At 38.9% G+C, this 15,409-nt stretch overlaps 1 pseudogene; it reads right to left on the minus strand.

Annotated features, from left to right (window-relative positions):
* Positions 1 to 8,962: 8,962 nt before the first annotated feature.
* On the minus strand, positions 8,963 to 9,630 carry LOC102875079 (annotated as a pseudogene).
* Between the last annotated feature and the right edge of the window lie 5,779 nt (positions 9,631 to 15,409).

The raw sequence follows: 15,409 nt of genomic DNA on the forward strand, positions 1-15,409 counted from the left end.
TTCTGACATCCATTTTGGTCAGTGGTTGAAGTCCATGTGCTGCTCAGTTACAATCAATATAACTGAGATAAGGGGTAGAATGATGAGTGGTCTCCTCCAGTCAACATTTATAGCCTTGCAAATGCAATGGATGGTCAGCATGTGTAAGCATTGACTTGATGGCAAAGGTTTTGTTTGAGGTTTTTATGTATATATGATCTCCATGAGTTGAAATCAACTTTGAGATAGTGTGTTTGGGGTTTCTTTGAAGAAATCATTTTATTAGAACATTTTTGTGAACAATTTTGGTTGGTGTCATAACAGAAAGCAAGTGTGACAAAGGTCTTACTTGTTTAGAGTTTCAATCACAGTTATGTATGATTAGAGGAGGGGAAACGTTAAAGGAAGGCAAAGAAAAACAGGGAGGAAAAACTGGATGGAAAAACTGTGCTAGATCTTACCGGATCAGATCTAACTTGAAGATAAGAAGTGTAAGGAAAAGGGATTCCAGGAGCTCCTGGTTTATGCCACAGCTGGGCTTCTGAGTTAGCTGACTACTGGATGTACTTTAACATTGGAAAATCACAATTGTATTTCTACGTATGTTTTTTATTCTTTATTTGAAAGGCCTCAGACTTTGCTAAAAAAAGCAACAGAAGAAGATTAAATCTTCTGCCACTGAGTAGATTATTAATCATAACAACTTTCTGAGACAGAGTAGAAACAGTCTATATGGTTTCCAACATTGAAGATGTAGTCTTGGGTTTGTTTTTTCCATTGAGTGAATTATAAAGATGAAAAGGAGGAAGAGGAGGAAGATTAGAGTGACAATTAAAATGTTAAAAAAGCCCAATCTAATGACATTGAGTCAACTCCAAGTAATGGAAACCACCATTATATTTTCAAAGCTATAAATTCTAATGGGAGACTTCCCATCTTTTTAGATATAGAGCAAACAGCGAGGGGATTTGAACTGCTGACCTTTGAGTTAATAGCTAAATACAGTACCATGTCATCTATTTTCAGGCATCACTTGTGTGTCTGGCCTTGAGTGTCTTGTGAAGTAAATGTTTGCTTTGACTTAAAACTCAAGAAATCAAGGATTAGGAAAGTGAAGACACTTGGCCAATGTCATATCAGAACCAGTGCATATCAAGAGATCGTAATATCTGATTTGTAAATGCAAGGCTAATTCAATAGTTTTTAAATTATACTAGCATCAACATGCTGTCTCATTTAAAGAAAAGGTACCTTTTGAATTAAAACAAGGTGGTTTACATTCATTCTGTTGTTCTGGTTGCAATAGAATAAGGGAATGGAAGGAAACGTAACAAGCTCATCAGTTTCAGCAGAATGAATTGAGCTGAAGTATAGTAGTGCCATTAAGTTACATTTTTAGAAACTTTATTTCAATGAAAGAGCTCCTTAATTGAGCCAAATTCAAATCAGCATAGTCATTGTGATACAGTGGTTTGACTATATTAGTCTCTTACATATAATTATTGTTTTTAGGGCTTTGCCTATCTTCGTTAAATAGACATTATTCACGGAATCTGATCCCACCCCATGGATATTTATAGCATCTCTCAGCCAGGCTTTCCCCCTGAAATTCCTCCCATCACCATGGGGCCAGAATAATTACTTTTGAACATATAGTTTAACCAATTGGATTTTCTAAGCACGGATTATTTATTATGTGTAAGAGACTGGTTTCTAGTTGTGAGATTTCCTTCCTAATCCAAGTGTTTTCAGTGACCAGCCATAGGCTTGTTATTAGCTAATTTTCAGAGGGAAAGTTTTAGAATTTTTTTCCCTAGTCTGTCCCAGTCTAGAAGCTCATCTGAAATTTGTTTTGTTTACTGTATGTGACCTTGGTGGTATCTGAAACATTCATGCTATAGCTGCCTCTATTATAGCAACACACAAGTTACCACAGTCAGGAAATTAACCACCATGAAGATCTCACAGATGTATCAATGTATATATAATGTCACCATGAAACAGAGGAGGTTTAACAGTAACAAATAACAACAACATATATTTTTCTGGTATAAAATGTAAAGTCTGCTTGACTGTCAAAAACTGTCATACACACTGTCCTTTCAATCTGATTTTCCTTAAGTTTCAAGTGTATATCCTGTACTTTAGTCAAGCTGGCGTTTTCTCCTTATATTATTGTCACTTTATTTTTATTGAAATATTACTTCCCATTTCCAAGTTGGAATCTTGCTTCCATCACTTGATTCTAAAGATTTTTTAAAAACTTATTGAGTTTAAGTTTTACTTTTCCCACTTAGCCTGTACCAACTTTTCTTTGAGATAATTAACATTCATTATTGTGTTTAAATGTCCATTATTCCAGGTAACTGTTTCTCTTCTGCGGCTTCATGATGTTATAGCCATAGACTTTGAAAGAGACAGCAGTGGTGATTCAATAGAAGATTTTTTGCCTTTTAGGCAGGGGCTCTGTGCTTCGTTCCCAGCAATTCATATCATCCTAGCTTCTACCCAATTGTCAGCGAAGACACCAAGGTTACAGAGTTGAACAGAGTTTCCCAACTAGACCTTTTAAAAAGAAAGTCATTGTAATCTACTTTCCTGAAAATCATTCAATGCATATGATTAAAAGACCAAAATAACCTTATCTTCCATGAAGTTGTCATGAATAGGGATCAACTTGATGGCAGCCAACAATAGTATTTTCCAACTATGCTATTTAAGTTTACTGTTGAGGTACCACTGTGCCTTCAAAATGGATTATATATCAACCCGAAGAAGACAAAATCCTCACCATTGGACTGATAAGCAGCAGCAGCATAGGTAGAGAAAATATTGAAATTGCCAATGAATTCATGATACTTGGATTCACAATCAATACCTTTGGTACCAATAGTCAAGAAAACAAAAGATGTATCGCACTGGGAAAGTCTGCTATCAAGGACATTGGCAATGTACTAAGGAACAAGGATTTCCATTTAAAAACTAAGGTGCACATGATTAAGGCCATGGTCGTTCCAAACACTTGCTATGCAGCTGGACAGTACAAAGGATGACAGAGCAACGATAAACACCTTCAGATTATGGTGCTGAAGAAGAGTATTGAATATACGAGGGACTACCTAATTATTATCATATTTTATAGATACTACCTCTTTTAGCTCCTTAGCCAGCATTCTGCTTGGATCTCAGAACCTTTCTCTCTCTTCTTTTTAATTGTTTCTGGGTTATCTTTCTGGGTATATGTAACATCACAGTAAAACAACAGGACTGCTTTTCAAGTTGAGTAAAAGATACTTTGGTAAATGCTAGCCATTAAGTTATTAAATTGCTAAGATGTATTTGGTGGAGCTCCCCGATTAAAACAAGCTTGGAAGCAGTAGTGACGTCCACTTCTGAAAAAGCTTGTCTCCGGAAACCCTATGAACCTGGAGAGAGCATGAGAAGTGTTCAGGTCTTTTGTTCATAGGATCGCTATGAGTCATCTGTGGCTCAGTGGCACTTAACAACAACAACCACAACCAAAAGAACAAACAAATATGTCTTGAAAAAAGTACAACCAGAGTGCTTCTTAGAGGCAAGGATAGTGAAGCTTTACTTTAGCTATGGTGGGTATGTTATGTGGAGGTGCCATTCTTGGGAAAGGGACATCTTTGGGAAGGTGAAGGGTCAGAGAAAAGGAGAGAGACCCACAAAATGATGTAGTGACACACTGACAGCAACAACCAACTCATATGACAGAGGTGGTGAGGGTGATGTAAGATACAACAAGGTTCAAATCTGTGTTTCACTATGAAATGTACTAGATTTGACAGCACCTAACAATAACAACATGTCCCAATGAGCTCTTTTGGCATAATCTGTGGAGAGTTGCATTAATAACTCAAAGAAGGCACCTCTTTGGCTGTGTGAATTCTTTAGAAACTGTGTGAGAGGAAAATGGATGATTCCCTCCCATGCAATTTTCTCCTAGAGAGTCAGCTATGATTTGGTGACAACTTGACAGCAATGAGTTTTGAGAGTGAGATATCCCAAAACCAGGTTTCCTAAAGTGTGTGTGTGTGTGTGTGTGTGTGTGTGTGTGTGTGTGTGTATAGTTGTTGTTGGGATATCATTGATTGGGAACCTACCCATAGTTGACCATCCAGGAGGTTTTCAGAGGCAGTTAATTGCATGAGATGAGATTGCATGGGAGATCCTTCGTCCATGGAGGAGCTGGTAAATTCGAACCATGCATCTTTGGGATTGCAGCTCAGCTTCTTGCCAGAGCTCCCTAATATCCATAAAATGCATATGAATTATCTTAAATTGCAAATTCTCATCCAGTTTTTCTAGGATACTAAGTCTGCATGTCCACAGATCACAGTTTGTGATAAATACAAATTTTCATCCTTGATACATCAAACACAAAGCTGCCCATGAATAGTAGATGTTCAGTAATGTTTACTGATTAAATAACTGTGAGGGATTTTGTTCATAAAGCAAATTGGTGGTAGGATTGAATTAGTAATTGGAATTCATGTTAGCATAATTACATGATAGAAGAGTCCAAGAAGGTTGCTTCTTAAGATAGATTTTGTACCATTTATCAGAAAATGACAGTATGACTCTGAGTTGAAGTACAGTAAATATATATTGTTTAATCTCCACTCCTAACAGTAGTTTTGAGAAACTCTCATGGCTTAGTGGGTAATGAGTTGCACTGTCAACACAAAAGGCATGTGGTTCAAATCCACCAATTGCTTCTATGAGAGAAAGTTGAGCAATCTCCTCCTGTATAATTTATTGCCTCTGAAAACCCCCTAGAGGGTCACCTACGAGCCATTTCTGACTCTCCAGTACATAACAGCAACCAACAACAAACATAAACAATTATAATTACAAGATAGTTAGAAATCTCATGTTTATAAATGTTTATAATCTCTAAGCTATTTGCCCTACTGAAAAGAGCCCTGTATGGATGGAATGAGAAGTGTTCCTTGTTGGTTCTTGATCCTGCGGCCCTTCTAGAAAACTGTCCACTGCTTCTGCCAGTCTATGCTTCCATTCCCACCACTCATTTATTATGTGGTTTTTGAGACTTTATTTTAATGTCTAAATAGTAATTTTATAAAATAATTAGACTTTTTCCCTATTACTTCCAACTTACTTTTTAATTTTTTTAAAAAAAATACTGCTTCCAAAGATCTTCACATGAGTCAAGTCTTTCATGTAGAAAGGAACCCACCAAGTATATAAGTGGCTAATGGCTAAGGAGTAACAATGTTCTTTTCAGCTCAAAGTAAAAATGGATGAGCTAACCCAGAATTACTCTTTAATTATTGCTGCTGTATTCAGTTACATAAGGTTAATGTTTACTTTAAAAAATTAAGTGTATCTCTTAAAATATGATACATCTGTGGAGACAAAGTAATCGTATATTATGTCCAATTTAAAGACAACATACTCAAACTAATAAATGAAAACATGATTTGACTTATTTGTATCTGGATCCAGTTCACTCAAAAGAATGAGATTAAGGGGTTTTGTGGGTGTCTGTTTGTTTGTTTGTTTGTTTTTGTTAAAATGGGAAGCTGACAATAACCAAAGAAATATTCCCTTTTATTTGAGTAAAGGATTGAAAAAAAATTAATAAAGAGTAAGGTCTATGAACCTTACGTAGAACACTCTATGTAGGCTATTGCGCCATCTCCAGCATTTCAGCTATTACCGTCTATGTAATGTACTCAAGTTCCAGTGATCTGCAGGAAATGTTGATTTCATTCACCACAAAAGCTGGGGGGAAATTTTTCTTGCTTAAGTTTAAAATTCATCCTCTATATTTAGAGTATCCTATAGTACTATTGGCATTTTATAGCAAACACAAAGACTTGCCTAGATATATTGTCTCTATCTATCTCTACTTACCTCTGCTTCAGAATTACATGTATCTTGATAAAAAAACTTGCAAGCTTTTATTATATAGCTTTCTCCCTCTATCTGAAATTTGTTATTATTTTTGTGTGTTGTTGGGTCAGTAGCTGACCCTCCAAAGTGTTTTCAGAGACAGTAAATCTCACAGGAGTAGATTGTACATCTTTCTCCATGGAGGGCTGGCGTATTTGAACTGCGTACCTTTAGGTTGACTGTGCAGTTCCTACGACAAGCCATTTGAGCTCCCTGGTACCCCTATGAAACTGCTTGTAAATCAAAATGTCATAAGGTGAAGAAGCAATTACTGTTTATTTATGTGGGAAAACTGCTATTAATTTATATGGAGAAAGTTTGGGTTTTTTATATGGGGAAAGTTTTATTATTACCCAATGGAAAAAAAAATAACAAAACTTACTAAATAGCAGAGAAAACACAAAATAATTATAGCCTGTATTGTTCACAGACACAGTTTAAAGTTACGGCAGATTGATGCAGAGATTGAGTGTAGGTCACAGGAGAGCGGTGTGGCAATGCTCTTCTCACTTGTATATGCTACCACTTTACCTGTTGTTGTTAAGTGTCTGAATTGAGTAGTATTCATAGAGATCCTATGAAAAACAAACCTGCACCTTTCCCAATTCTGTGTCATCATTATAATGTTTAATATATTTGATCCCACTGTTGTAGTCACTGTGTCAATGTATCTTGTTAGGGTTATTCCTCCTTTGCGCTGACCCTCAACCTTTCTAAGAAAAAGATGTACCTTTCCCAGGAATAATCTTTCTAGCAATATGTCCAAAGTATGAGAGATGGAGCTTCACCATTTTTGTCTCCAACTAGCACGAAAAGAATTGGTTTTCTGTCATCCTTATTCACTGTCTAGCTCCAGGATGCGTAGCAAGTGATTGAAAAGACCACAGGCTGATTTGGGGGAACTTTCATCTTTAGATTAACATGATTGTTTGTATGTATTTTGGAGAGATATCTGACAGCCGATTTAGCTAAAGCCATACTGCTCCTGATGACCTGACTGCTCATGCCAAAGATGTTTATTGTTGATCCAAGCAAGAAGAAATAATTGAGTGCCTCAATCCTTTCTTAATCTATCATGATGTTATCTGTTGCCCAGCAGTGAGGACTTCTGATTTCTTGATGTTTAAATGTAATTCACACTGAAGATTGTAGTAGCTGATCTACTACAGCAAATGTTTCAAGTCCTTCTAACTCTCTCCAAGCAAGGTTGTGTTGTCTACATACCACTGTTTGTTAATGCCACATTCCTCTTCAATGAGTCCAGCTTCATTAATTACTTGCTCAGTATGCAGATTGAATATGTATGGAAAAGGATACATCCTTGATACACGCCATTCTGATTTTAAACCTTGTAGTGTTCCCCTGATGTTAGATGGATCTTGGCTGAAAGCAGGGAATACCAGAGGAATGTCTGTGTTTTATTGACTATGCAAAGGCATTTGACTATGTAGATCATAACAAACTATGGCTGACTCTGAGAACAAAGGGAATCCCAGAACACTTGATCATTCTAATGCGAAACTTATACTTGGACCAGGAGGCAGTCGTCAGAACAGAGCAAGGGAACACTGCATGGTTCAAAATTGGGAAGGGGATACGCCAGTGATACATCCTATCTCCATACCTTTTCAACCTATATGCAGAACAGATTATCCGGGAGGCTGGGCTCTATGAGGAGAAATGTGGGGTCAAGATTGGTGGACGATTTATCAACAACCTGCATTATGCGAATGACACAACCCTGCTTGCTGAAACTGAAGAGGACCTGAAGCGCCTGCTGCAAAGTGTCAAGGACTGCAGCCTCCAATATGGATTGAGGCGCAATGTCAAGAAGACAAAGATTCTCACCACTGGACCAATTGGCAGCATCAGGATGGATGGTGAAGAGATTGAGATTGTACACAGCTTTAGTTTGCTTGGCTCCATAGTCAACAGTCTTGGCACCAGCAGCCAGGAAATTAAAAGGTGCATTGCCATGGGAAAGTCTGCGGTTAGGGACCTCTCCAGAGTACTGAAGAGCAATAGTGTCTCTCTGGAGACCAAGGTGCAGCTGATACAGGCTATGGTCTTCACAATCACTTGTTATGCATCAGAGACTTGGACAATGACCAGGGAGGATAGAAGGAGAGATGATGCCTTTGAGCTGTGGTGCTGGAGAAGAGTATTGAGAATACTATGGACTGCTGGGAAGACAAACAGATTTGTCCTGGGAAGGGTTAAACCGGGTACCTCCTTGGAGGCAAGCATTCTGAGGCTCCGTCTAACATACTTTGGACATGTTGTGAGGAGAGACCGGTCCTTGGAGACGGACATCATGCTTGGGAGGGTGGAGGGACGGTGCAGGAGAGGAAGGCCCTCTATGAGGTGGATTGATTCAGTGTCTGGGATAATTGGAATGGGAGTGTCAGAGACAGTGCGATTGGCACAGGACAGAGCGGAGTTTAGGGCTGTTGTACATAGGGTCGCTATGAGTCGCAGGCGACTCGACGGCACATAACAACAGTGTTCCCTTGCTTCATTCTAATGGCACCTTTGTGTTATAGGTATAGATTTATCCTGAGTACAATAAAGTGTTCTGAGATTCCTATTCTCGACAATAGTAACCATAATTTTTTTAAGATCCACACTAATGTTGTTGTTAGGTGCCATCAAGTCAAGAATGACTCACAGTGACCCTAAGAATGAAAGATGTTCTATCCTGTGCCATCTTCACACTTCCTAACACATTAGAGCCCATTGCAGCACTCACAGTGTCAATCCACCTACTCGAGGGTCTTCCTCTCCGTCACTGACCCTCCACCCCTCCAAGTATCATATCCTTCTCCATGAAATAGCTCCCCCAGCAGCATGTTTGAAGTATGTGAGGCGCAGCCTCATGATTCTTACCTCCAAAGAACTCCAGCTTCACCCTCTCGAAGACATAGCTGTTTGTTCTTGGCTGTCCGTGGGATGTTCAGTGCTATTCTTTTATTATTATTTATTATTATTATTATTATTATTATTATTATTTAAAGTTTTTATTGTTGGAAGCAGAAGGACTTTAGATTTTGTTGAAAGCAGCCATGTCCATAGATTGCACATAGTCTTCAAAAGCAGTTATTTGTTCTTCCAGCAAATCTGTGTCAACTTTATCATCTTCAACTACACACTGTATCTGAAGCTTCTTAATTCCATATCCCACAGGTACTAGCTTGGAAGAGCCCCAGATGAAGCCATCTGCCCAAATGCTTCCAACACATTCTTCCAGTTTTGCCATGTCAGTTTCATCATCCCATGGCTTCATGTCCAGTAAGATTGAAGACTTGGCAACTAGTGCAGGGTTTTAGGCTTTCTTTGATCCATACTGGGCAAGGCGTTCTTCTCTTAGCTTCTTTGCTTCCTCACTTTCCTCCACCTCATCAGATCCAAAGAGATCAATGTCATTGTCATCGTTACTGTCTGCAGCTCCACTTCCTGTGGTGTCTTCCACATTAGCAGGGCCATATTTGCCCAACGCTTTCTTCACTCCTGGAAGGCTGGTCTTTTCCTTCTCCTAAGACCTGATGTGACTGTACCAATGCAGAAGTCAGAAGGTGGGGGGCTGGAGATGGCTTCAAACACCTCCACATCTGCTTGCGATGGCACATAACCCTGCATGTAGCTCTTGTCGGCCAGGTAATCATTGAGGACCTGGAGGCTGGCAGTGGTCTTGAGGTCTCGGAAGACCATGATGTCGGCTGTACATGGAGCTAAATGACAGCGAAGGCAAAGAAGAGGGAAGGAAGTGAGCAGCAAGCACTCAAAGAGCGGACGGAATGGCTCAGTGCTATTAACGCCACAGCTCAGAGACATCAACTGTTCTTCTATCATCCTTATTCATTGTCCAGCTCTCAGATTCATAGCAAGTGATCAGAAAGACCATGACCTGAATCAAATGCACCTTAGTCCTCAAACTTAATCCACACAAACAGCTCCCTACAAAACAAATGCTGAGTGCTAGTTTTACTTTTCACCTTTTATTCACCCACAAAAGTGATAGCTCTCTTCAATTTATTTCCATTTAAGAAAGCTAGCAAAAATATGGGTCATTTGTAAAAATGGAAGTGGTATAAAGTGAATTTTTTCAAAGTAGGGAACATGTTAGCTTTAGAAAGCGAACATTCTCCACAATGTTAGCCATAGTTAATTGAGATCCATATTAATGTTGTTATTAGGTGCCTCAAATCAAGTATGACTCATAGCAACCCTCTGAACAAAAGAGCTGGAACCCTAAAAGATCTGAACTTTCTAAAGCTGGTATTTCATGTATACTAGCATGAACAGAAATAAAATACCTGTTGTTCCTGAGCCTTATTAACAGACTCTAGAGGACAGAGTAAAACTTCTCCTGAGATGATCTAAGCATGTACAATCTTTAAGGAAGTAGATAGCCTTGTCTTTCTCTCTGGTAGTTCAGATATGAGTCAGTTCAGACTAGATGGCACATAGTGTCAACACTTCAAAACGTCGGCTTTTGAGTTAGTGGTCAACTGCTTTAACACTCTGCCACCAGATCTCCTAATACGTTGGAATAAACAAAGGCCACGTTGCTTATTGGAGGTAAGGATTTTTAAACTCTTTCTCACATATTTTGGCCATGTTTCCAAGAGGGACAAGTCCTTGGAGAAGGAATGCATGCTTGGAAGGGTGGAGGGACAGCACAGGAGAGGAAGACCCCAGATGAGATGGATTGACTCAGTGACTGGGACAATGAGGGCAGGTTGTATCAGAGACTGTTAGATTGGCTCAGAATTGGGCAGGGTTCAGAGCTATTGTGCATAGGGTCACTATGAGGGGCAGACACACAACATGTTCACTAGAGAAAATTCTATGTAAACAAATCACTTCTCTTTTAACTTATCCAAGTTAATCAGTCTACATGCTTTCTCAGCCCCACAGGTGAGAGGTTCAGCTACATTCTATAATGCAAGACGCACATTAAAAGTAACACAATATCATTACCATTATAACACAGAGAGATGACTCACCTGTATTACTCGTGAAAATATTCTCTTGAAAGGGTTAGAGCATAAAGAACAGAAAAGAAACAGCTTCGGCAACAAGTTTTGCTTTGAAAGTAATGTCATAATTATTTCCTCAGGAAAAGGAGGTAAAGCTTTACAAAATGACTGCTGTTCCTGACTTCTCTCCTCACCACCCTAAACCCTTTCTATGTCTTATTTCCCACTAGGGTTGAGTGTATGTATGTATTCACAGCCCATGTTTTACCTCTTTGGCTCCTATATGAACCTATAACTTAATTAATGACAAAATACTCAGGATTCTGCTTTTGTTTCGTTCCTGGCCAACCCCTGATGGATGACTTATTTAACCAGGCAGGTTTGTTTCCTTTTCTTCTCTTCTCTTCCCCTCCTTGCAGGCATAGCCAGACAGGTTTTGAAGTACTAATGATGATTAGTTCATTTAAGCCAGCGCAGACCAACAATGGTTTGAAATGTTAATCAGATGAAAGGCTTTTTGCGGAACAGCCCACAGAATAATAAATGAACCAGGAAGGGAATGCAAGGGGTGGGGGGGGGGAGTCTGAGTGGAGGTTTGACACAAGCATTTTCAGCTGCTGGTTCTCTTTGATGTGTGAGTGGGACAGATGCGCTCCTCTTCTCCTGAGAGAACCCTCTTTGTACACAATAGTGTGCTGATTAATATCACTTCACTCTTCCCTTGAGAGGAGCAAGGCAGGCTCTTCTTCATTCTCTCATTGGGCATTATCAAACCCTCTTCTACTTCCTGCTGGTAGGGAACTAACAAATTTAATCTCTTTTTTTTCTAAAAGCCTACACTCACCACCTCCCTCCTGTAATCACAGCCCAAAGTATGTGTCTCATGGTAAAGCCATCGGAATCATCTTTTACATGAAGGGTTATTGTTGTTGTGTGCCATTGAGTCAACTATGATTCATAGTGACCCTATGCCCAATAGCTCTTTTCCCTGTCCTATTCTGACCTGATCTCACTCTCTCTGATACATGTGTCTCCATTACCAGTTACTGTGTCAATCCAACTCATCCAGAATCTTCTTCCTCTCCTGGGCTGATTGCCCATTTTTCCAAGCATGATGTCTTTCTCTGAGGACTGGTCCATGCTGGCAACATGTCCAAAGTATATGAGAAAGAGTTTCCCTGCTTCCAAGGAGCCACATGGTTTCACTCTCCAGAATAAACCTTGGTAGTCTTTTGAAATGTTCAGTACTCTTTCCCAGCACTGCAACTCAAAAACATTGATTCTTCTGTCATCTTTAGTCATTGTCCAGCTCTCAGATGTGTAGCAAGTAATTGCAAAAACCATGGCCTATATGAGGAACACCTTAGTCTCCAGACTAACATCATTGCTCTTTAGGTACTCTGGAGAGTTCCTGGATAATAGATTTTCTCAGTACAAATTGTCTTTAGATTTCCCAACTGCTGGTATCAATAGTGTTGATTGTGGATATGAACAAGGTGAAATTTTTGACAATCTCAATCCTTTCTTCATCTATCATGGTGCTACCAATTGACCTGGCTATGAATATCTTTTTTTTCGCGAAAGTGAGCTGTAATCTATATTGAAGACTGTGTGTGGTCTCTGACATTCTGCAGCAAAGGTTTTAGGTTCTCCTCAGTGTTGACAAGTAGTTCTGTCATCTGCAAAATTCAGGTTGTTGATGAGTCTTCTACTAATTCTGATGCCGCCTCGTGAAGTCCAGCCTCCTGAATGATCTTTCCTGCATATAAATTAAAACGATATGGAGAAAGGACACTTCTCTGAAATACTCCTTTATTGATTTTGCACATGGAAATGCTACTTTTGAACTCATAACTGCAGGGGTGGGGATTGGGAAGTGTTATACTAAGACAGTGACTTTGCTTATTTGGTTTTTGTTTCTCCATGAATTTTCTCTAGATCAGTGTTTCCCAGGGGACCATTTTGCAATGATGAGAATGCTCTGTCTGTGTTGTCCAGTATGGTAGTCACTAGCCACAGGTGCTGGAGAGCACTGGGAGTGTGACTAATAGAACAATAAGATCATACGATTGTGTTATTTAACTTTATTTGCTTTATATGTAAATACCCAAAGGTGGTCATGAGCTACCATATAGGAGTATGCACCTCTAGAATGTTACTCACTCACTGCCATTAACTCTGAACCAACTCCACAGAGGGTTTTCCAAGGCCCTGTTAAGCACAAAGGAGGTTGCCCATCCTTTTACCTCACTGTCACTGGTAGATTTGAGCCCCTAGAGTTACCAAGGTAACTTCCTATGGACCACACCACCAGAGCTTCCCCTCTAGAATATAGGCCTTACTAAGTATACTTCAAAGAAGGGCAGCATGTGACATTTAAGAGCTTTTTTGGTAATAAGGAATCTCAGCCTCTACTCAAGACTTTTGCGTTACATTCCATACTCAGGGATACCCTCTCAGGTGGTTTGTTGACACATTCAACGGGCAGAAAGCTTATCTAGAGCATGGGTTGTAAACTGGGTATATTTTATCTGATGATTTTCACAAAATGATAAAATTATAATTCTCATAACTCTTTAAAAATATTTTGCGTAAAATATCGTAAAATAATTCCACATTTTAAAATGTGAGAAAGTATGCTATGTCAGGAGTTCGTTAATCCCTTAGAACCACAACCTCAGCCAGTTGACATTTGTATAGTTTTTTTGCCATTTACAAAGCACTTCCATAAATGTTGTATTAGAGCTTTCACATGTAAAGAAATGGCCTCAGATATTTTGACACTTGAAGGTAGGTACTCAGCACTCTTAAGCAATTAAAAACCAAATCCAACCAATTAAACTATCAAATTTTAAGGGTACTGTTAGCATATCAGTGATGAGAATGTAAATCTCAACTTATCTTTTGATCATGCTTATAAACCAAATATAGACATTCTTCTGTATGTGCCTTTCCATTCTCTTGCAAAAGTGAGTCTTTGGTGTTTTGTTTTTGGGTGGTTTGTTTGTTTGTTTGTTTTGTTTTTTACCAGTTTATAGTTTGCTTGGCTCCACGGTCATCACTCTTGGCACCAGCAGCCAGGAAATAAAAAAATGTATTATGATGTGAAAGTCCACTGTTAGGGACCTCTCTAAAGTACTCAAGAGCAGCGCTGTCTCTCTGGAGACTAAGGTCCGCCTGATACAGGCCATGATCTTTGAAATCACTTGTGATGCATCAGAGAGTTGGACAATGACTAGGGAGGATAGAAGGAGAATTGACGCCTTTGAGCTGTGGTGCTGGAGAAGAGTATTGAATGTACCATGGACTGCCAAGAAAACAAACAGATTCATCCTAGAGAGGGTTAAACCAGGCTATTCCTTGGAGGCAAGGATTCTGGGGCTTCATCTGACATACTTTGGACATGTTGTAAGGAGAGACAGGTCTTTAGAGAGGGACATCATGCTGGGTAGAGGGACAGCGCAGGAGGGGAAGACCCTCTATGAGGTGGATTGATTCAGTGACTGGGGTAATCAGGATGGGAGTGTCAGAGACAGTGCGATTGGCACAGGATAGAGCAGGGTTTAGGGCTGTTGTACATAGGGTCGCTATGAGTCGCAAACGACTCGATGGCACATAACAACAACAACAACAGTTGAAAGTGAATATTTTAACCCTGGTCTAAGCCTTAAAATACAATGAAAGACTACAAACCTTTCTTTTCTCAAGATCAAGTTTCTTTCTTGTTATGATGGCTTGCTATAGTTAGGATTCATATCTTACTTTCATATAAACAACCACATGCTACATTTTTTTCTTATGAAGAAGAGTAATATAATGTACCTTTTAAACAATATTGGAAGTTATTTCAAAATCCAGTTGCATTTTATTCAACAGATATTTCATGTTATTTTCCATTTGAGAAAAGCTAGGAAGGCTGTAACTCTAATAATAAGTTATGAAAGGTCAATGTTTGTGCATTACATGTCAAGAGCTGAGCTGGGTAATCATTCTGAGAGTGAAAGCAGAAATTGTTGGGTCCAAGCAGGAGAGCCACTCACATAAAAAGTAGAGCTGCAAAAGGTATTACCTGAGGATATGTATAAACTGGTAAAATAGTAATGATTATGCACGTTTACATAAACACTTGGATGAAAAGTAAGGATTGGACTGTGAGTCTAAAATATTTGGGTACATGTCTCAGGTAGAAAAAGTGGGGTGACAGAACTAAACCTCTTTTCTTAAGGTCATTCTGAATTATCACTGCCAAAATAAAAGTATTTGGCCAAATAAGTTAGGGATCTGACTTTGTGGTACTAATAGTGAAGAAACACTGATAATGAAGTATCTTATTACTTTTAAGTATGGCAGATAATTATATTTCTTAAATTCATAGAGAAGATATATATGTATATATACATATATACATATGTCTATATAAATATATATATACACATATATATGTCTATCTATCTATCTATCTATCTATCTATCATCTATCTATCTATCTATCTATCTATCTATCTATC

The sequence above is a fragment of the Elephantulus edwardii genome, unplaced genomic scaffold (assembly GCF_000299155.1).
Source record: "Elephantulus edwardii isolate Elephantulus edwardi_28Jun2011 unplaced genomic scaffold, EleEdw1.0 scaffold00032, whole genome shotgun sequence".
Lineage (NCBI taxonomy): Eukaryota > Metazoa > Chordata > Mammalia > Macroscelidea > Macroscelididae > Elephantulus > Elephantulus edwardii.